We start from the raw sequence: 24,307 nt of genomic DNA, 5'->3' as shown, positions 1-24,307 counted from the left end.
ATGTTAGTTTTATTATAACATTTAGGTACTTGATAAAATTTTAAAAACATATTAAAAAAAGCTGGTATGTGGATGTCACTCTGATGTACAGTAGATCAAATGTGAGTTACTGTAACGCATGATCGTATTAAATTTGAATTCAATAATGATATAAAATCATTGTATACGAAAAAAGATTCTGGCCGGACACGGTTTGTCAGGCTATGATATTTAATGCTATAGAAATATATTATTGTTTAAAAAACAAAAAAATGTAGTTACCAATAAAATAATTTCCAAATTAATCAAATCACATTATTTATCTACTGGGACTCGCTCAGTCATTCTATTACATACAGTTTATTAGAAAGTATCAATACAAGTGAATAACGACATTTTCACTATTAAAAATTTAAAACTAGAAAATTTAACTACCTACCCACGAATTATTTTAAATTACAACAATATAACTAATATTGTTATTCTTGATTATTTAACATGTAATTTGAAATAAAGAATAACATAAACAAAAACTGCGATTGTGTAGTTTTTAGGTTTTTTTTTGTCGCAGAAATAACTCTTTACGTGGAACCTTGTTTTAAATTTTCAATCCTCAGCTATAACAGTTAAACGTATTATACATTTTTAACAACTAAATAATATGTAACTTTACATTAAATACGTTTTGTCATAATTTGAGGATAAGTGAGTGGTTATATAAAAAAAACGCTCCTAGGCGTTTTTAATATTTTCCTACTTCTATATTATATCAACTTATGAGGAACGTTGTATTAAATTTTCAAGCTTTTTAACCCAATGGATAACATTTTATTGGCATTTATAGAATAAAAAACAAAAAAAAATGGATTTATTTAAATGTCTATAAATAACTTGAAAATTGTGGAAATATTTTGAAACTGTTATTAAGTTAAAGAATTGATAAAATAAACTTATGGTACAAATTTCAAGTTTATACAGTTATTCGTTTTTGAATAACAACAAAATCAGAATATCGGTACAACAGAAATTAAGTAGACATCCAATGTTCTAAATCAAACGATCATAAAAATTTAATTTGACTGGGAGGGTTCAAAAGTAAAAAATATCCAATAGTTTTTAAAAGCGTTTGGATAAACACTAAAAAATAACCAAAAAACGGGAATTTTTAGGCTTACTCAGTTTTCGAAAAATCGCTATATTTTATTTCATACTAATTCCAAAACGAATCATTGTAAATACTTGAATTTTTTACAAAATGTTTATATTAGCGTTATTTATTTACGGTTAAATTATCAATTGAATAACTTATTATCATGATGATTACAGGTATTTCATATTATTCCCTCGTCGTGACATCGTTCAAGTTTAACCTTTTTGAGGCCTCCCAAGGTGTTTCACTCCGATGAATATTTAACCAATTGTTTATTGCGAATTATAAGAGCTTGTTTTTGATTTTGCAGTTTGAGCCACACGATAAAACATTTGTGTACCTACATAGTGTATAACTTCATAATATTATGTAGGTCGGCGTTTGCTATAAATTTTCAAATTTCTTAAAATCCAATATATTCATGTAATGTCTTAATGATGTTATGCATATATATATATAATTTAACCTCAAAGATATATCAAAACATAATATTTTACCTTTTGACGTGTACTGAGTAGTATGTATTTTTGATAAAAATTAACATAAACCAATTGAATTGCTCACAAAATTACACGTTACATTTAAAATCGTAACATGATACAAAGTACAGTTGATAATGTTTGAAAATTCATAATCACAATATTAATCAAATCGTAAGCATAATCGTGTTCGATGTTTCATTTCAAATTTGATCATATAGGTTTTTGATTGTGATTTATAAAACTATTAGAATCTGAACAAGTGAGGAATATATAATTTTCCATAAAAGTAAAAAATCCAAAACGTTTTACAGTTATTACATAAACATTATGCATATAGATATTGATAATATAGACATTCGTCTTATCGCCGAGTATCTTATCATTTTTTATTAGTGTGAAATAGATATTAATTATTGATATCATCTACAATTGATATCTATTATCGGACAAAATATGTGTTAACTCTTGGTCTATACAAAAGAAAAATACAATAGGTAGTACCTACAAAAAAAAAAAAAAATCACCTAACATTGAGGGATTTATTCTAAAATTAAAATTAATAAAAAAAAAAAAATAGTTTTATACATTTCATACATACCTATGTATGTTGCCATTCAAAAATCAAAAGTATATAGTTGTTTCACCTACAAAAATAAAGGTAAAAATAAAAGCGGGTATGAAAATGTTAAACTGTTATAACATGTTAATACTTTTTGAAATAATGAGGGTATTTAGTTAAATTGATCACCCTATAAGTAGTTTTATATTTTATAGATACATATATCTGTTACGGCTGTATATTATCAGTGTAAATTATTCTAAGCCAGATAAGTATCGATATAGGTACCATAAGTTTTTGACATATGCGTGTTTTTGAACTATTGTTATACCTACTGAACACTTATATCTTAAAACAAAAACAAAAATGTTAGTTTTATTATAACATTTAGGTACTTGATAAAATTTTAAAAACATATTAAAAAAAGCTGGTATGTGGATGTCACTCTGATGTACAGTAGATCAAATGTGAGTTACTGTAACGCATGATCGTATTAAATTTGAATTCAATAATGATATAAAATCATTGTATACGAAAAAAGATTCTGGCCGGACACGGTTTGTCAGGCTATGATATTTAATGCTATAGAAATATATTATTGTTTAAAAAACAAAAAAATGTAGTTACCAATAAAATAATTTCCAAATTAATCAAATCACATTATTTATCTACTGGGACTCGCTCAGTCATTCTATTACATACAGTTTATTAGAAAGTATCAATACAAGTGAATAACGACATTTTCACTATTAAAAATTTAAAACTAGAAAATTTAACTACCTACCCACGAATTATTTTAAATTACAACAATATAACTAATATTGTTATTCTTGATTATTTAACATGTAATTTGAAATAAAGAATAACATAAACAAAAACTGCGATTGTGTAGTTTTTAGGTTTTTTTTTGTCGCAGAAATAACTCTTTACGTGGAACCTTGTTTTAAATTTTCAATCCTCAGCTATAACAGTTAAACGTATTATACATTTTTAACAACTAAATAATATGTAACTTTACATTAAATACGTTTTGTCATAATTTGAGGATAAGTGAGTGGTTATATAAAAAAAACGCTCCTAGGCGTTTTTAATATTTTCCTACTTCTATATTATATCAACTTATGAGGAACGTTGTATTAAATTTTCAAGCTTTTTAACCCAATGGATAACATTTTATTGGCATTTATAGAATAAAAAACAAAAAAAAATGGATTTATTTAAATGTCTATAAATAACTTGAAAATTGTGGAAATATTTTGAAACTGTTATTAAGTTAAAGAATTGATAAAATAAACTTATGGTACAAATTTCAAGTTTATACAGTTATTCGTTTTTGAATAACAACAAAATCAGAATATCGGTACAACAGAAATTAAGTAGACATCCAATGTTCTAAATCAAACGATCATAAAAATTTAATTTGACTGGGAGGGTTCAAAAGTAAAAAATATCCAATAGTTTTTAAAAGCGTTTGGATAAACACTAAAAAATAACCAAAAAACGGGAATTTTTAGGCTTACTCAGTTTTCGAAAAATCGCTATATTTTATTTCATACTAATTCCAAAACGAATCATTGTAAATACTTGAATTTTTTACAAAATGTTTATATTAGCGTTATTTATTTACGGTTAAATTATCAATTGAATAACTTATTATCATGATGATTACAGGTATTTCATATTATTCCCTCGTCGTGACATCGTTCAAGTTTAACCTTTTTGAGGCCTCCCAAGGTGTTTCACTCCGATGAATATTTAACCAATTGTTTATTGCGAATTATAAGAGCTTGTTTTTGATTTTGCAGTTTGAGCCACACGATAAAACATTTGTGTACCTACATAGTGTATAACTTCATAATATTATGTAGGTCGGCGTTTGCTATAAATTTTCAAATTTCTTAAAATCCAATATATTCATGTAATGTCTTAATGATGTTATGCATATATATATATAATTTAACCTCAAAGATATATCAAAACATAATATTTTACCTTTTGACGTGTACTGAGTAGTATGTATTTTTGATAAAAATTAACATAAACCAATTGAATTGCTCACAAAATTACACGTTACATTTAAAATCGTAACATGATACAAAGTACAGTTGATAATGTTTGAAAATTCATAATCACAATATTAATCAAATCGTAAGCATAATCGTGTTCGATGTTTCATTTCAAATTTGATCATATAGGTTTTTGATTGTGATTTATAAAACTATTAGAATCTGAACAAGTGAGGAATATATAATTTTCCATAAAAGTAAAAAATCCAAAACGTTTTACAGTTATTACATAAACATTATGCATATAGATATTGATAATATAGACATTCGTCTTATCGCCGAGTATCTTATCATTTTTTATTAGTGTGAAATAGATATTAATTATTGATATCATCTACAATTGATATCTATTATCGGACAAAATATGTGTTAACTCTTGGTCTATACAAAAGAAAAATACAATAGGTAGTACCTACAAAAAAAAAAAAAAATCACCTAACATTGAGGGATTTATTCTAAAATTAAAATTAATAAAAAAAAAAAAATAGTTTTATACATTTCATACATACCTATGTATGTTGCCATTCAAAAATCAAAAGTATATAGTTGTTTCACCTACAAAAATAAAGGTAAAAATAAAAGCGGGTATGAAAATGTTAAACTGTTATAACATGTTAATACTTTTTGAAATAATGAGGGTATTTAGTTAAATTGATCACCCTATAAGTAGTTTTATATTTTATAGATACATATATCTGTTACGGCTGTATATTATCAGTGTAAATTATTCTAAGCCAGATAAGTATCGATATAGGTACCATAAGTTTTTGACATATGCGTGTTTTTGAACTATTGTTATACCTACTGAACACTTATATCTTAAAACAAAAACAAAAATGTTAGTTTTATTATAACATTTAGGTACTTGATAAAATTTTAAAAACATATTAAAAAAAGCTGGTATGTGGATGTCACTCTGATGTACAGTAGATCAAATGTGAGTTACTGTAACGCATGATCGTATTAAATTTGAATTCAATAATGATATAAAATCATTGTATACGAAAAAAGATTCTGGCCGGACACGGTTTGTCAGGCTATGATATTTAATGCTATAGAAATATATTATTGTTTAAAAAACAAAAAAATGTAGTTACCAATAAAATAATTTCCAAATTAATCAAATCACATTATTTATCTACTGGGACTCGCTCAGTCATTCTATTACATACAGTTTATTAGAAAGTATCAATACAAGTGAATAACGACATTTTCACTATTAAAAATTTAAAACTAGAAAATTTAACTACCTACCCACGAATTATTTTAAATTACAACAATATAACTAATATTGTTATTCTTGATTATTTAACATGTAATTTGAAATAAAGAATAACATAAACAAAAACTGCGATTGTGTAGTTTTTAGGTTTTTTTTTGTCGCAGAAATAACTCTTTACGTGGAACCTTGTTTTAAATTTTCAATCCTCAGCTATAACAGTTAAACGTATTATACATTTTTAACAACTAAATAATATGTAACTTTACATTAAATACGTTTTGTCATAATTTGAGGATAAGTGAGTGGTTATATAAAAAAAACGCTCCTAGGCGTTTTTAATATTTTCCTACTTCTATATTATATCAACTTATGAGGAACGTTGTATTAAATTTTCAAGCTTTTTAACCCAATGGATAACATTTTATTGGCATTTATAGAATAAAAAACAAAAAAAAATGGATTTATTTAAATGTCTATAAATAACTTGAAAATTGTGGAAATATTTTGAAACTGTTATTAAGTTAAAGAATTGATAAAATAAACTTATGGTACAAATTTCAAGTTTATACAGTTATTCGTTTTTGAATAACAACAAAATCAGAATATCGGTACAACAGAAATTAAGTAGACATCCAATGTTCTAAATCAAACGATCATAAAAATTTAATTTGACTGGGAGGGTTCAAAAGTAAAAAATATCCAATAGTTTTTAAAAGCGTTTGGATAAACACTAAAAAATAACCAAAAAACGGGAATTTTTAGGCTTACTCAGTTTTCGAAAAATCGCTATATTTTATTTCATACTAATTCCAAAACGAATCATTGTAAATACTTGAATTTTTTACAAAATGTTTATATTAGCGTTATTTATTTACGGTTAAATTATCAATTGAATAACTTATTATCATGATGATTACAGGTATTTCATATTATTCCCTCGTCGTGACATCGTTCAAGTTTAACCTTTTTGAGGCCTCCCAAGGTGTTTCACTCCGATGAATATTTAACCAATTGTTTATTGCGAATTATAAGAGCTTGTTTTTGATTTTGCAGTTTGAGCCACACGATAAAACATTTGTGTACCTACATAGTGTATAACTTCATAATATTATGTAGGTCGGCGTTTGCTATAAATTTTCAAATTTCTTAAAATCCAATATATTCATGTAATGTCTTAATGATGTTATGCATATAAATATATATAATTTAACCTCAAAGATATATCAAAACATAATATTTTACCTTTTGACGTGTACTGAGTAGTATGTATTTTTGATAAAAATTAACATAAACCAATTGAATTGCTCACAAAATTACACGTTACATTTAAAATCGTAACATGATACAAAGTACAGTTGATAATGTTTGAAAATTCATAATCACAATATTAATCAAATCGTAAGCATAATCGTGTTCGATGTTTCATTTCAAATTTGATCATATAGGTTTTTGATTGTGATTTATAAAACTATTAGAATCTGAACAAGTGAGGAATATATAATTTTCCATAAAAGTAAAAAATCCAAAACGTTTTACAGTTATTACATAAACATTATGCATATAGATATTGATAATATAGACATTCGTCTTATCGCCGAGTATCTTATCATTTTTTATTAGTGTGAAATAGATATTAATTATTGATATCATCTACAATTGATATCTATTATCGGACAAAATATGTGTTAACTCTTGGTCTATACAAAAGAAAAATACAATAGGTAGTACCTACAAAAAAAAAAAAAAATCACCTAACATTGAGGGATTTATTCTAAAATTAAAATTAATAAAAAAAAAAAAATAGTTTTATACATTTCATACATACCTATGTATGTTGCCATTCAAAAATCAAAAGTATATAGTTGTTTCACCTACAAAAATAAAGGTAAAAATAAAAGCGGGTATGAAAATGTTAAACTGTTATAACATGTTAATACTTTTTGAAATAATGAGGGTATTTAGTTAAATTGATCACCCTATAAGTAGTTTTATATTTTATAGATACATATATCTGTTACGGCTGTATATTATCAGTGTAAATTATTCTAAGCCAGATAAGTATCGATATAGGTACCATAAGTTTTTGACATATGCGTGTTTTTGAACTATTGTTATACCTACTGAACACTTATATCTTAAAACAAAAACAAAAATGTTAGTTTTATTATAACATTTAGGTACTTGATAAAATTTTAAAAACATATTAAAAAAAGCTGGTATGTGGATGTCACTCTGATGTACAGTAGATCAAATGTGAGTTACTGTAACGCATGATCGTATTAAATTTGAATTCAATAATGATATAAAATCATTGTATACGAAAAAAGATTCTGGCCGGACACGGTTTGTCAGGCTATGATATTTAATGCTATAGAAATATATTATTGTTTAAAAAACAAAAAAATGTAGTTACCAATAAAATAATTTCCAAATTAATCAAATCACATTATTTATCTACTGGGACTCGCTCAGTCATTCTATTACATACAGTTTATTAGAAAGTATCAATACAAGTGAATAACGACATTTTCACTATTAAAAATTTAAAACTAGAAAATTTAACTACCTACCCACGAATTATTTTAAATTACAACAATATAACTAATATTGTTATTCTTGATTATTTAACATGTAATTTGAAATAAAGAATAACATAAACAAAAACTGCGATTGTGTAGTTTTTAGGTTTTTTTTTGTCGCAGAAATAACTCTTTACGTGGAACCTTGTTTTAAATTTTCAATCCTCAGCTATAACAGTTAAACGTATTATACATTTTTAACAACTAAATAATATGTAACTTTACATTAAATACGTTTTGTCATAATTTGAGGATAAGTGAGTGGTTATATAAAAAAAACGCTCCTAGGCGTTTTTAATATTTTCCTACTTCTATATTATATCAACTTATGAGGAACGTTGTATTAAATTTTCAAGCTTTTTAACCCAATGGATAACATTTTATTGGCATTTATAGAATAAAAAACAAAAAAAAATGGATTTATTTAAATGTCTATAAATAACTTGAAAATTGTGGAAATATTTTGAAACTGTTATTAAGTTAAAGAATTGATAAAATAAACTTATGGTACAAATTTCAAGTTTATACAGTTATTCGTTTTTGAATAACAACAAAATCAGAATATCGGTACAACAGAAATTAAGTAGACATCCAATGTTCTAAATCAAACGATCATAAAAATTTAATTTGACTGGGAGGGTTCAAAAGTAAAAAATATCCAATAGTTTTTAAAAGCGTTTGGATAAACACTAAAAAATAACCAAAAAACGGGAATTTTTAGGCTTACTCAGTTTTCGAAAAATCGCTATATTTTATTTCATACTAATTCCAAAACGAATCATTGTAAATACTTGAATTTTTTACAAAATGTTTATATTAGCGTTATTTATTTACGGTTAAATTATCAATTGAATAACTTATTATCATGATGATTACAGGTATTTCATATTATTCCCTCGTCGTGACATCGTTCAAGTTTAACCTTTTTGAGGCCTCCCAAGGTGTTTCACTCCGATGAATATTTAACCAATTGTTTATTGCGAATTATAAGAGCTTGTTTTTGATTTTGCAGTTTGAGCCACACGATAAAACATTTGTGTACCTACATAGTGTATAACTTCATAATATTATGTAGGTCGGCGTTTGCTATAAATTTTCAAATTTCTTAAAATCCAATATATTCATGTAATGTCTTAATGATGTTATGCATATATATATATAATTTAACCTCAAAGATATATCAAAACATAATATTTTACCTTTTGACGTGTACTGAGTAGTATGTATTTTTGATAAAAATTAACATAAACCAATTGAATTGCTCACAAAATTACACGTTACATTTAAAATCGTAACATGATACAAAGTACAGTTGATAATGTTTGAAAATTCATAATCACAATATTAATCAAATCGTAAGCATAATCGTGTTCGATGTTTCATTTCAAATTTGATCATATAGGTTTTTGATTGTGATTTATAAAACTATTAGAATCTGAACAAGTGAGGAATATATAATTTTCCATAAAAGTAAAAAATCCAAAACGTTTTACAGTTATTACATAAACATTATGCATATAGATATTGATAATATAGACATTCGTCTTATCGCCGAGTATCTTATCATTTTTTATTAGTGTGAAATAGATATTAATTATTGATATCATCTACAATTGATATCTATTATCGGACAAAATATGTGTTAACTCTTGGTCTATACAAAAGAAAAATACAATAGGTAGTACCTACAAAAAAAAAAAAAAATCACCTAACATTGAGGGATTTATTCTAAAATTAAAATTAATAAAAAAAAAAAAATAGTTTTATACATTTCATACATACCTATGTATGTTGCCATTCAAAAATCAAAAGTATATAGTTGTTTCACCTACAAAAATAAAGGTAAAAATAAAAGCGGGTATGAAAATGTTAAACTGTTATAACATGTTAATACTTTTTGAAATAATGAGGGTATTTAGTTAAATTGATCACCCTATAAGTAGTTTTATATTTTATAGATACATATATCTGTTACGGCTGTATATTATCAGTGTAAATTATTCTAAGCCAGATAAGTATCGATATAGGTACCATAAGTTTTTGACATATGCGTGTTTTTGAACTATTGTTATACCTACTGAACACTTATATCTTAAAACAAAAACAAAAATGTTAGTTTTATTATAACATTTAGGTACTTGATAAAATTTTAAAAACATATTAAAAAAAGCTGGTATGTGGATGTCACTCTGATGTACAGTAGATCAAATGTGAGTTACTGTAACGCATGATCGTATTAAATTTGAATTCAATAATGATATAAAATCATTGTATACGAAAAAAGATTCTGGCCGGACACGGTTTGTCAGGCTATGATATTTAATGCTATAGAAATATATTATTGTTTAAAAAACAAAAAAATGTAGTTACCAATAAAATAATTTCCAAATTAATCAAATCACATTATTTATCTACTGGGACTCGCTCAGTCATTCTATTACATACAGTTTATTAGAAAGTATCAATACAAGTGAATAACGACATTTTCACTATTAAAAATTTAAAACTAGAAAATTTAACTACCTACCCACGAATTATTTTAAATTACAACAATATAACTAATATTGTTATTCTTGATTATTTAACATGTAATTTGAAATAAAGAATAACATAAACAAAAACTGCGATTGTGTAGTTTTTAGGTTTTTTTTTGTCGCAGAAATAACTCTTTACGTGGAACCTTGTTTTAAATTTTCAATCCTCAGCTATAACAGTTAAACGTATTATACATTTTTAACAACTAAATAATATGTAACTTTACATTAAATACGTTTTGTCATAATTTGAGGATAAGTGAGTGGTTATATAAAAAAAACGCTCCTAGGCGTTTTTAATATTTTCCTACTTCTATATTATATCAACTTATGAGGAACGTTGTATTAAATTTTCAAGCTTTTTAACCCAATGGATAACATTTTATTGGCATTTATAGAATAAAAAACAAAAAAAAATGGATTTATTTAAATGTCTATAAATAACTTGAAAATTGTGGAAATATTTTGAAACTGTTATTAAGTTAAAGAATTGATAAAATAAACTTATGGTACAAATTTCAAGTTTATACAGTTATTCGTTTTTGAATAACAACAAAATCAGAATATCGGTACAACAGAAATTAAGTAGACATCCAATGTTCTAAATCAAACGATCATAAAAATTTAATTTGACTGGGAGGGTTCAAAAGTAAAAAATATCCAATAGTTTTTAAAAGCGTTTGGATAAACACTAAAAAATAACCAAAAAACGGGAATTTTTAGGCTTACTCAGTTTTCGAAAAATCGCTATATTTTATTTCATACTAATTCCAAAACGAATCATTGTAAATACTTGAATTTTTTACAAAATGTTTATATTAGCGTTATTTATTTACGGTTAAATTATCAATTGAATAACTTATTATCATGATGATTACAGGTATTTCATATTATTCCCTCGTCGTGACATCGTTCAAGTTTAACCTTTTTGAGGCCTCCCAAGGTGTTTCACTCCGATGAATATTTAACCAATTGTTTATTGCGAATTATAAGAGCTTGTTTTTGATTTTGCAGTTTGAGCCACACGATAAAACATTTGTGTACCTACATAGTGTATAACTTCATAATATTATGTAGGTCGGCGTTTGCTATAAATTTTCAAATTTCTTAAAATCCAATATATTCATGTAATGTCTTAATGATGTTATGCATATATATATATAATTTAACCTCAAAGATATATCAAAACATAATATTTTACCTTTTGACGTGTACTGAGTAGTATGTATTTTTGATAAAAATTAACATAAACCAATTGAATTGCTCACAAAATTACACGTTACATTTAAAATCGTAACATGATACAAAGTACAGTTGATAATGTTTGAAAATTCATAATCACAATATTAATCAAATCGTAAGCATAATCGTGTTCGATGTTTCATTTCAAATTTGATCATATAGGTTTTTGATTGTGATTTATAAAACTATTAGAATCTGAACAAGTGAGGAATATATAATTTTCCATAAAAGTAAAAAATCCAAAACGTTTTACAGTTATTACATAAACATTATGCATATAGATATTGATAATATAGACATTCGTCTTATCGCCGAGTATCTTATCATTTTTTATTAGTGTGAAATAGATATTAATTATTGATATCATCTACAATTGATATCTATTATCGGACAAAATATGTGTTAACTCTTGGTCTATACAAAAGAAAAATACAATAGGTAGTACCTACAAAAAAAAAAAAAAATCACCTAACATTGAGGGATTTATTCTAAAATTAAAATTAATAAAAAAAAAAAAATAGTTTTATACATTTCATACATACCTATGTATGTTGCCATTCAAAAATCAAAAGTATATAGTTGTTTCACCTACAAAAATAAAGGTAAAAATAAAAGCGGGTATGAAAATGTTAAACTGTTATAACATGTTAATACTTTTTGAAATAATGAGGGTATTTAGTTAAATTGATCACCCTATAAGTAGTTTTATATTTTATAGATACATATATCTGTTACGGCTGTATATTATCAGTGTAAATTATTCTAAGCCAGATAAGTATCGATATAGGTACCATAAGTTTTTGACATATGCGTGTTTTTGAACTATTGTTATACCTACTGAACACTTATATCTTAAAACAAAAACAAAAATGTTAGTTTTATTATAACATTTAGGTACTTGATAAAATTTTAAAAACATATTAAAAAAAGCTGGTATGTGGATGTCACTCTGATGTACAGTAGATCAAATGTGAGTTACTGTAACGCATGATCGTATTAAATTTGAATTCAATAATGATATAAAATCATTGTATACGAAAAAAGATTCTGGCCGGACACGGTTTGTCAGGCTATGATATTTAATGCTATAGAAATATATTATTGTTTAAAAAACAAAAAAATGTAGTTACCAATAAAATAATTTCCAAATTAATCAAATCACATTATTTATCTACTGGGACTCGCTCAGTCATTCTATTACATACAGTTTATTAGAAAGTATCAATACAAGTGAATAACGACATTTTCACTATTAAAAATTTAAAACTAGAAAATTTAACTACCTACCCACGAATTATTTTAAATTACAACAATATAACTAATATTGTTATTCTTGATTATTTAACATGTAATTTGAAATAAAGAATAACATAAACAAAAACTGCGATTGTGTAGTTTTTAGGTTTTTTTTTGTCGCAGAAATAACTTTTTACGTGGAACCTTGATTTAAATTTTCAATCCTCAGCTATAACAGTTAAACGTATTATACATTTTTAACAACTAAATAATATGTAACTTTACATTAAATACGTTTTGTCATAATTTGAGGATAAGTGAGTGGTTATATAAAAAAAACGCTCCTAGGCGTTTTTAATATTTTCCTACTTCTATATTATATCAACTTATGAGGAACGTTGTATTAAATTTTCAAGCTTTTTAACCCAATGGATAACATTTTATTGGCATTTATAGAATAAAAAACAAAAAAAAATGGATTTATTTAAATGTCTATAAATAACTTGAAAATTGTGGAAATATTTTGAAACTGTTATTAAGTTAAAGAATTGATAAAATAAACTTATGGTACAAATTTCAAGTTTATACAGTTATTCGTTTTTGAATAACAACAAAATCAGAATATCGGTACAACAGAAATTAAGTAGACATCCAATGTTCTAAATCAAACGATCATAAAAATTTAATTTGACTGGGAGGGTTCAAAAGTAAAAAATATCCAATAGTTTTTAAAAGCGTTTGGATAAACACTAAAAAATAACCAAAAAACGGGAATTTTTAGGCTTACTCAGTTTTCGAAAAATCGCTATATTTTATTTCATACTAATTCCAAAACGAATCATTGTAAATACTTGAATTTTTTACAAAATGTTTATATTAGCGTTATTTATTTACGGTTAAATTATCAATTGAATAACTTATTATCATGATGATTACAGGTATTTCATATTATTCCCTCGTCGTGACATCGTTCAAGTTTAACCTTTTTGAGGCCTCCCAAGGTGTTTCACTCCGATGAATATTTAACCAATTGTTTATTGCGAATTATAAGAGCTTGTTTTTGATTTTGCAGTTTGAGCCACACGATAAAACATTTGTGTACCTACATAGTGTATAACTTCATAATATTATGTAGGTCGGCGTTTGCTATAAATTTTCAAATTTCTTAAAATCCAATATATTCATGTAATGTCTTAATGATGTTATGCATATATATATATAATTTAACCTCAAAGATATATCAAAACATAATATTTTACCTTTTGACGTGTACTGAGTAGTATGTATTTTTGATAAAAATTAACATAAACCAATTGAATTGCTCACAAAATTACACGTTACATTTAAAATCGTAACATGATACAAAGTACAGTTGATAATGTTTGAAAATTCATAATCACAATATTAATCAAATCGTAAGCATAATCGTGTTCGATGTTTCATTTCAAATTTGATCATATAGGTTTTTGATTGTGATTTATAAAACTATTAGAATCTGAACAAGTGAGGAATATATAATTTTCCATAAAAGTAAAAAATCCAAAACGTTTTACAGTTATTACATAAACATTATGCATATAGATATTGATAATATAGACATTCGTCTTATCGCCGAGTATCTTATCATTTTTTATTAGTGTGAAATAGATATTAATTATTGATATCATCTACAATTGATATCTATTATCGGACAAAATATGTGTTAACTCTTGGTCTATACAAAAGAAAAATACAATAGGTAGTACCTACAAAAAAAAAAAAAAATCACCTAACATTGAGGGATTTATTCTAAAATTAAAATTAATAAAAAAAAAAAAATAGTTTTATACATTTCATACATACCTATGTATGTTGCCATTCAAAAATCAAAAGTATATAGTTGTTTCACCTACAAAAATAAAGGTAAAAATAAAAGCGGGTATGAAAATGTTAAACTGTTATAACATGTTAATACTTTTTGAAATAATGAGGGTATTTAGTTAAATTGATCACCCTATAAGTAGTTTTATATTTTATAGATACATATATCTGTTACGGCTGTATATTATCAGTGTAAATTATTCTAAGCCAGATAAGTATCGATATAGGTACCATAAGTTTTTGACATATGCGTGTTTTTGAACTATTGTTATACCTACTGAACACTTATATCTTAAAACAAAAACAAAAATTTTAGTTTTATTATAACATTTAGGTACTTGATAAAATTTTAAAAACATATTAAAAAAAGCTGGTATGTGGATGTCACTCTGATGTACAGTAGATCAAATGTGAGTTACTGTAACGCATGATCGTATTAAATTTGAATTCAATAATGATATAAAATCATTGTATACGAAAAAAGATTCTGGCCGGACACGGTTTGTCAGGCTATGATATTTAATGCTATAGAAATATATTATTGTTTAAAAAACAAAAAAATGTAGTTACCAATAAAATAATTTCCAAATTAATCAAATCACATTATTTATCTACTGGGACTCGCTCAGTCATTCTATTACATACAGTTTATTAGAAAGTATCAATACAAGTGAATAACGACATTTTCACTATTAAAAATTTAAAACTAGAAAATTTAACTACCTACCCACGAATTATTTTAAATTACAACAATATAACTAATATTGTTATTCTTGATTATTTAACATGTAATTTGAAATAAAGAATAACATAAACAAAAACTGCGATTGTGTAGTTTTTAGGTTTTTTTTTGTCGCAGAAATAACTTTTTACGTGGAACCTTGATTTAAATTTTCAATCCTCAGCTATAACAGTTAAACGTATTATACATTTTTAACAACTAAATAATATGTAACTTTACATTAAATACGTTTTGTCATAATTTGAGGATAAGTGAGTGGTTATATAAAAAAAACGCTCCTAGGCGTTTTTAATATTTTCCTACTTCTATATTATATCAACTTATGAGGAACGTTGTATTAAATTTTCAAGCTTTTTAACCCAATGGATAACATTTTATTGGCATTTATAGAATAAAAAACAAAAAAAAATGGATTTATTTAAATGTCTATAAATAACTTGAAAATTGTGGAAATATTTTGAAACTGTTATTAAGTTAAAGAATTGATAAAATAAACTTATGGTACAAATTTCAAGTTTATACAGTTATTCGTTTTTGAATAACAACAAAATCAGAATATCGGTACAACAGAAATTAAGTAGACATCCAATGTTCTAAATCAAACGATCATAAAAATTTAATTTGACTGGGAGGGTTCAAAAGTAAAAAATATCCAATAGTTTTTAAAAGCGTTTGGATAAACACTAAAAAATAACCAAAAAACGGGAATTTTTAGGCTTACTCAGTTTTCGAAAAATCGCTATATTTTATTTCATACTAATTCCAAAACGAATCATTGTAAATACTTGAATTTTTTACAAAATGTTTATATTAGCGTTATTTATTTACGGTTAAATTATCAATTGAATAACTTATTATCATGATGATTACAGGTATTTCATATTATTCCCTCGTCGTGACATCGTTCAAGTTTAACCTTTTTGAGGCCTCCCAAGGTGTTTCACTCCGATGAATATTTAACCAATTGTTTATTGCGAATTATAAGAGCTTGTTTTTGATTTTGCAGTTTGAGCCACACGATAAAACATTTGTGTACCTACATAGTGTATAACTTCATAATATTATGTAGGTCGGCGTTTGCTATAAATTTTCAAATTTCTTAAAATCCAATATATTCATGTAATGTCTTAATGATGTTATGCATATATATATATAATTTAACCTCAAAGATATATCAAAACATAATATTTTACCTTTTGACGTGTACTGAGTAGTATGTATTTTTGATAAAAATTAACATAAACCAATTGAATTGCTCACAAAATTACACGTTACATTTAAAATCGTAACATGATACAAAGTACAGTTGATAATGTTTGAAAATTCATAATCACAATATTAATCAAATCGTAAGCATAATCGTGTTCGATGTTTCATTTCAAATTTGATCATATAGGTTTTTGATTGTGATTTATAGAACTATTAGAATCTGAACAAGTGAGGAATATATAATTTTCCATAAAAGTAAAAAATCCAAAACGTTTTACAGTTATTACATAAACATTATGCATATAGATATTGATAATATAGACATTCGTCTTATCGCCGAGTATCTTATCATTTTTTATTAGTGTGAAATAGATATTAATTATTGATATCATCTACAATTTATATCTATTATCGGACAAAATATGCGTTAACTCTTGGTCTATACAAAAGAAAAATACAATAGGTAGTACCTACAAAAAAAAAAAAATCACCTAACATTGAGGGGTTTATTCTAAAATTAAAATTCATAAAAAAAAAATAAATAGTTTTATACATTTCATACATACCTATGTATGTTGCCATTCAAAAATCAAAAGTATATAGTTGTTTCACCTACAAAAATAAAGGTAAAAATAAAAGCGGGTATGAAAATGTTAAACTGTTATAACATGTTAATACTTTTTGAAATAATGAGGGTATTTAGTTAAATTGATCACCCTATAAGTAGTTTTATATTTTATAGATACATATATCTGTTACGGCTGTATATTATCAGTGTAAATTATTCTAAGCCAGATAAGTATCGATATAGGTACCATAAGTTTTTGACATATGCGTGTTTTTGAACTATTGTTATACCTACTGAACACTTATATCTTAAAACAAAAACAAAAATGTTAGTTTTATTATAACATTTAGGTACTTGATAAAATTTTAAAAACATATTAAAAAAAGCTGGTATGTGGATGTCACTCTGATGTACAGTAGATCAAATGTGAGTTACTGTAACGCATGATCGTATTAAATTTGAATTCAATAATGATATAAAATCATTGTATACGAAAAAAGATTCTGGCCGGACACGGTTTGTCAGGCTATGATATTTAATGCTATAGAAATATAGTATTGTTTAAAAAACAAAAAAATGTAGTTACCAATAAAATAATTTCCAAATTAATCAAATCACATTATTTATCTACTGGGACTCGCTCAGTCATTCTATTACATACAGTTTATTAGAAAGTATCAATACAAGTGAATAACGACATTTTCACTATTAAAAATTTAAAACTAGAAAATTTAACTACCTACCCACGAATTATTTTAAATTACAACAATATAACTAATATTGTTATTCTTGATTATTTAACATGTAATTTGAAATAAAGAATAACATAAACAAAAACTGCGATTGTGTAGTTTTTAGGTTTTTTTTTGTCGCAGAAATAACTCTTTACGTGGAACCTTGTTTTAAATTTTCAATCCTCAGCTATAACAGTTAAACGTATTATACATTTTTAACAACTAAATAATATGTAACTTTACATTAAATACGTTTTGTCATAATTTGAGGATAAGTGAGTGGTTATATAAAAAAAACGCTCCTAGGCGTTTTTAATATTTTCCTACTTCTATATTATATCAACTTATGAGGAACGTTGTATTAAATTTTCAAGCTTTTTAACCCAATGGATAACATTTTATTGGCATTTATAGAATAAAAAACAAAAAAAAATGGATTTATTTAAATGTCTATAAATAACTTGAAAATTGTGGAAATATTTTGAAACTGTTATTAAGTTAAAGAATTGATAAAATAAACTTATGGTACAAATTTCAAGTTTATACAGTTATTCGTTTTTGAATAACAACAAAATCAGAATATCGGTACAACAGAAATTAAGTAGACATCCAATGTTCTAAATCAAACGATCATAAAAATTTAATTTGACTGGGAGGGTTCAAAAGTAAAAAATATCCAATAGTTTTTAAAAGCGTTTGGATAAACACTAAAAAATAACCAAAAAACGGGAATTTTTAGGCTTACTCAGTTTTCGAAAAATCGCTATATTTTATTTCATACTAATTCCAAAACGAATCATTGTAAATACTTGAATTTTTTACAAAATGTTTATATTAGCGTTATTTATTTACGGTTAAATTATCAATTGAATAACTTATTATCATGATGATTACAGGTATTTCATATTATTCCCTCGTCGTGACATCGTTCAAGTTTAACCTTTTTGAGGCCTCCCAAGGTGTTTCACTCCGATGAATATTTAACCAATTGTTTATTGCGAATTATAAGAGCTTGTTTTTGATTTTGCAGTTTGTGCCACACGATAAAACATTTGTGTACCTACATAGTGTATAACTTCATAATATTATGTAGGTCGGCGTTTGCTATAAATTTTCAAATTTCTTAAAATCCAATATATTCATGTAATGCCTTAATGATGTTATGCATATATATATATAATTTAACCTCAAAGATATATCAAAACATAATATTTTACCTTTTGACGTGTACTGAGTAGTATGTATTTTTGATAAAAATTAACATAAACCAATTGAATTGCTCACAAAATTACACGTTACATTTAAAATCGTAACATGATACAAAGTACAGTTGATAATGTTTGAAAATTCATAATCACAATATTAATCAAATCGTAAGCATAATCGTGTTCGATGTTTCATTTCAAATTTGATCATATATGTTTTTGATTGTGATTTATAAAACTATTAGAATCTGAACAAGTGAGGAATATATAATTTTCCATAAAAGTAAAAAATCCAAAACGTTTTACAGTTATTACATAAACATTATGCATATAGATATTGATAATATAGACATTCGTCTTATCGCCGAGTATCTTATCATTTTTTATTAGTGTGAAATAGATATTAATTATTGATATCATCTACAATTTATATCTATTATCGGACAAAATATGCGTTAACTCTTGGTCTATACAAAAGAAAAATACAATAGGTAGTACCTACAAAAAAAAAAAAATCACCTAACATTGAGGGGTTTATTCTAAAATTAAAATTCATAAAAAAAAAATAAATAGTTTTATACATTTCATACATACCTATGTATGTTGCCATTCAAAAATCAAAAGTATATAGTTGTTTCACCTACAAAAATAAAGGTAAAAATAAAAGCGGGTATGAAAATGTTAAACTGTTATAACATGTTAATACTTTTTGAAAGAATGAGGGTATTTAGTTAAATTGATCACCCTATAAGTAGTTTTATATTTTATAGATACATATATCTGTTACGGCTGTATATTATCAGTGTAAATTATTCTAAGCCAGATAAGTATCGATATAGGTACCATAAGTTTTTGACATATGCGTGTTTTTGAACTATTGTTATACCTACTGAACACTTATATCTTAAAACAAAAACAAAAATGTTAGTTTTATTATAACATTTAGGTATTTGATAAAATTTTAAAAACATATTAAAAAAAGCTGGTATGTGGATGTCACTCTGATGTACAGTAGATCAAATGTGAGTTACTGTAACGCATGATCGTATTAAATTTGAATTCAATAATGATATAAAATCATTGTATACGAAAAAAGATTCTGGCCGGACACGGTTTGTCAGGCTATGATATTTAATGCTATAGAAATATATTATTGTTTAAAAAACAAAAAAATGTAGTTACCAATAAAATAATTTCCAAATTAATCAAATCACATTATTTATCTACTGGGACTCGCTCAGTCATTCTATTACATACAGTTTATTAGAAAGTATCAATACAAGTGAATAACGACATTTTCACTATTAAAAATTTAAAACTAGAAAATTTAACTACCTACCCACGAATTATTTTAAATTACAACAATATAACTAATATTGTTATTCTTGATTATTTAACATGTAATTTGAAATAAAGAATAACATAAACAAAAACTGCGATTGTGTAGTTTTTAGGTTTTTTTTTGTCGCAGAAATAACTCTTTACGTGGAACCTTGTTTTAAATTTTCAATCCTCAGCTATAACAGTTAAACGTATTATACATTTTTAACAACTAAATAATATGTAACTTTACATTAAATACGTTTTGTCATAATTTGAGGATAAGTGAGTGGTTATATAAAAAAAACGCTCCTAGGCGTTTTTAATATTTTCCTACTTCTATATTATATCAACTTATGAGGAACGTTGTATTAAATTTTCAAGCTTTTTAACCCAATGGAATAACATTTTATTGGCATTTATAGAATAAAAAACAAAAAAAAATGGATTTATTTAAATGTCTATAAATAACTTGAAAATTGTGGAAATATTTTGAAACTGTTATTAAGTTAAAGAATTGATAAAATAAACTTATGGTACAAATTTCAAGTTTATACAGTTATTCGTTTTTGAATAACAACAAAATCAGAATATCGGTACAACAGAAATTAAGTAGACATCCAATGTTCTAAATCAAACGATCATAAAAATTTAATTTGACTGGGAGGGTTCAAAAGTAAAAAATATCCAATAGTTTTTAAAAGCGTTTGGATAAACACTAAAAAATAACCAAAAAACGGGAATTTTTAGGCTTACTCAGTTTTCGAAAAATCGCTATATTTTATTTCATACTAATTCCAAAACGAATCATTGTAAATACTTGAATTTTTTACAAAATGTTTATATTAGCGTTATTTATTTACGGTTAAATTATCAATTGAATAACTTATTATCATGATGATTACAGGTATTTCATATTATTCCCTCGTCGTGACATCGTTCAAGTTTAACCTTTTTGAGGCCTCCCAAGGTGTTTCACTCCGATGAATATTTAACCAATTGTTTATTGCGAATTATAAGAGCTAGTTTTTGATTTTGCAGTTTGTGCCACACGATAAAACATTTGTGTACCTACATAGTGTATAACTTCATAATATTATGTAGGTCGGCGTTTGCTATAAATTTTCAAATTTCTTAAAATCCAATATATTCATGTAATGCCTTAATGATGTTATGCATATATATATATAATTTAACCTCAAAGATATATCAAAACATAATATTTTACCTTTTGACGTGTACTGAGTAGTATGTATTTTTGATAAAAATTAACATAAACCAATTGAATTGCTCACAAAATTACACGTTACATTTAAAATCGTAACATGATACAAAGTACAGTTGATAATGTTTGAAAATTCATAATCACAATATTAATCAAATCGTAAGCATAATCGTGTTCGATGTTTCATTTCAAATTTGATCATATATGTTTTTGATTGTGATTTATAAAACTATTAGAATCTGAACAAGTGAGGAATATATAATTTTCCATAAAAGTAAAAAATCCAAAACGTTTTACAGTTATTACATAAACATTATGCATATAGATATTGATAATATAGACATTCGTCTTATCGCCGAGTATCTTATCATTTTTTATTAGTGTGAAATAGATATTAATTATTGATATCATCTACAATTTATATCTATTATCGGACAAAATATGCGTTAACTCTTGGTCTATACAAAAGAAAAATACAATAGGTAGTACCTACAAAAAAAAAAAAATCACCTAACATTGAGGGGTTTATTCTAAAATTAAAATTCATAAAAAAAAAATAAATAGTTTTATACATTTCATACATACCTATGTATGTTGCCATTCAAAAATCAAAAGTATATAGTTGTTTCACCTACAAAAATAAAGGTAAAAATAAAAGCGGGTATGAAAATGTTAAACTGTTATAACATGTTAATACTTTTTGAAATAATGAGGGTATTTAGTTAAATTGATCACCCTATAAGTAGTTTTATATTTTATAGATACATATATCTGTTACGGCTGTATATTATCAGTGTAAATTATTCTAAGCCAGATAAGTATCGATATAGGTACCATAAGTTTTTGACATATGCGTGTTTTTGAACTATTGTTATACCTACTGAACACTTATATCTTAAAACAAAAACAAAAATGTTAGTTTTATTATAACATTTAGGTATTTGATAAAATTTTAAAAACATATTAAAAAAAGCTGGTATGTGGATGTCACTCTGATGTACAGTAGATCAAATGTGAGTTACTGTAACGCATGATCGTATTAAATTTGAATTCAATAATGATATAAAATCATTGTATACGAAAAAAGATTCTGGCCGGACACGGTTTGTCAGGCTATGATATTTAATGCTATAGAAATATAATTCTTTGGTCCCGGGTAGAAAGGGCTTAAGTCAATTTGATCAACTTTTTGAGACAGCAGTATCAATGTTTGAAAATTCCTACGTGTAAGTTCATTATATTCTTACATATTTAAGGTATTTTTATATTGTATTTATTGCATTCTGAATACATTTAACCATTAAAATTCTTGATACTATGAATATTTACCGAGATAACTGTAGTTATGCCCTTTTGATTTCACTAGTTTTGACTTAAGCCTTTTTGTTCACGACTTATGCCCTTTTTATTTCACTTATTTTGACTTATGTCTTTTTGTCCATGACTTTTAAAATAAAATAAGTTATCAGATAAAAATTTTGTGGTTTATACTCAAAAAAAAGGTTCGGTTAAACCAAAGTAATTAAACACATTAGCAAAATGAGAATAACAATGTCAAAAATAAATTAATATTGGAGCGCAAACTCATTATCATTCTATCAATAGAAAGAAAGATAGACAAAAATAAATTGTTTTTATAACATCAACAACTATATGTATACTATAATAGCCTATAATATGGTACCACGGAAATAGACAAACAAGTTTTTCTGTTGGTATAACTGCAGTTTAAACTTAACATGATATTATTATGAGAGATGAAAGGTTTCAGTTGTAATCATTACTACCAATTATAATTTTTGTTATAATATTATAATAATAAATTAATTTTTATCATTGACTTATGCCATTTTTACATGAGATATAATTACACTACAAAAGGCGTAAGTCATATTAAGCCTTATGTACCTGAGCGATAAAATGGTATAAACGGCATAAGTCATCATACGCCTTTTCTACCGAACGTAGAAACGATTATGTTTAGATATGCCTTATTTATTTATTCAATAATATGAGTAATATTCTTCACTGACTTATGCCAATTGGACCAAAAAAATCAGCAAAAATTAAGCTATAAATCGATTGAAAAAAAAAATTTTGTGAAAAATTGACTTAAGCCCTTTCTACCTGGGACCAAAGATATTATTGTTTAAAAAACAAAAAAATGTAGTTACCAATAAAATAATTTCCAAATTAATCAAATCACATTATTTATCTACTGGGACTCGCTCAGTCATTCTATTACATACAGTTTATTAGAAAGTATCAATACAAGTGAATAACGACATTTTCACTATTAAAAATTTAAAACTAGAAAATTTAACTACCTACCCACGAATTATTTTAAATTACAACAATATAACTAATATTGTTATTCTTGATTATTTAACATGTA

The sequence above is a fragment of the Diuraphis noxia genome, unplaced genomic scaffold (assembly GCF_037042655.1).
Source record: "Diuraphis noxia isolate RWA-SAM2 unplaced genomic scaffold, SU_Dnox_SAM2 contig0005, whole genome shotgun sequence".
Classification (NCBI taxonomy): domain Eukaryota; kingdom Metazoa; phylum Arthropoda; class Insecta; order Hemiptera; family Aphididae; genus Diuraphis; species Diuraphis noxia.
Note: the sequence above shows the minus strand (reverse complement) of the source record.